The sequence below is a fragment of the Sinocyclocheilus rhinocerous genome, unplaced genomic scaffold (genome assembly GCF_001515625.1).
Source record: "Sinocyclocheilus rhinocerous isolate Xijiao unplaced genomic scaffold, SAMN03320098_v1.1 scaffold10134, whole genome shotgun sequence".
Lineage (NCBI taxonomy): Eukaryota > Metazoa > Chordata > Actinopteri > Cypriniformes > Cyprinidae > Sinocyclocheilus > Sinocyclocheilus rhinocerous.
Genome location: NW_015667362.1, coordinates 1 through 1446, shown reverse-complemented (window position 1 = coordinate 1446; position 1446 = coordinate 1). Strand labels below are relative to the sequence as shown.

General features: G+C 34.0%; 1 long non-coding RNA gene across 1 annotated transcript; it reads left to right on the top strand.

Moving 5' to 3' along the window:
- The first annotated feature begins 49 nt into the window (after positions 1–49).
- Positions 50–1370, top strand: LOC107733877 (uncharacterized). The gene is made up of 3 exons (XR_001639032.1): positions 50–126; positions 876–1031; positions 1284–1370. It is a non-coding gene; the product is annotated as an uncharacterized LOC107733877 (long non-coding RNA).
- Positions 1371–1446: the final 76 nt, after the last annotated feature.

Genomic DNA, 1446 nt, shown 5'->3' with positions numbered 1-1446 from the left:
TAAAATATATGTAATAGAAGTATTATTCAAAGGTGGTTTTTTTTTTTTAGGTGGTTGCATTTACGTGACGTTTTTCTGCTCGAAGCTTTTGTAAACTGCTTTGAATGATCTGCATCTGTGAATTTGGTGAGCATAACCCAAAAGTTTTAATCCTACTTATTTATACTTGTCATTTTACCTTAGTTTTTGGTTGTTTAAAGGGGTCATGCCATGGATATTTGATTATTCTGTTCCTTGAGGTTTCTTATAATGAAATAGAATCTGACAATACAATACATATCACAATACAGGGGTTATGATACAATATATTGCAATACTGTAAGAAATAGGGCTGCACGATATTGGAAAAAGCTGACATTGTGATATTTAAAAAAAAGTATTTTTTAGTATTTAATTATCCATTATTTCTTTTGAACAAAACGGTTTCAGAAATGTCATGTTTTAGATTGTAGGTCGTCTTGTACACTGTCAAGGACAAAGCTAACCAGCAAAACTTTATATCAAAAGCATCCTAAATGTTACATGTGTTTGCACCATATTGTAGTGATTAACCTTTCCTGGTATTGCTGTTTTAAATAGCCCACCATAATCTGTAGTCTGAGCCTGTCAAGGGCTAATGGCAATTGCAAATATGTTACTAGTTAGTTTAAAAGAAAATGATTTGAATCATTTTCAAATAATGTTTAATGTTTTTTTTTGTTTTTTTTTGGCCAAAAAAACCCCTGCGTGTCCTCCACCCCCGGAAAAAGTTCAGGCTTAGGATTTTTTTTGCTTTAACTGATGTACTAGTTTTGAACCCTTTTTCATTGTATGCCTTTACAAATTGCATTTCAACTGTATGTTTACATGTATTTTTCCCTCTTTTTTTCTCTCAGATAAATGCTGAATTTAAACGAATTACAACAATGTCCCTACAATCCAGATTTTTGTCTCAGTTAGATATGCTGTCTGACAAATTTCTAAGAGTATTTAAAAAGCGAGGAGGGCAAATGGGAGGAAGACTGCAGACCATCATGGAACCCATGGCTCAAGTATGTTAGAGATTTTGTTTTTGGTGTGTACACATTTTATTGGGGAAAACACTGATCTATGACTTGGCTGGACGTAAAAAGTGCATTAAGTCAGTTTGGAATAACAATATGGCCACTCGAACACTTCCGGTGGCTTAACCACCTGCTGGGAGTTTAGGATTCCATGAGCAATCCAGTCATTTATATAGATCAGTGGGGGTAAAAATTTATATTAAAAAAAAAACCTCTGCTCTGCTTGTCACCCTTGGCCAGGACGATGATGTCGATATTGGACGAGAATGTATTATCAAGGGGCTCTGCGTATACCTCAACGAGGATCCAGACAATTTAGTGAAAGAGTATGTGGTAAGTACAATTTATAAAGGTTCATTCATTTAGATCTGTCTTTCATAAAAAAATAATTGCATAAAAAAAA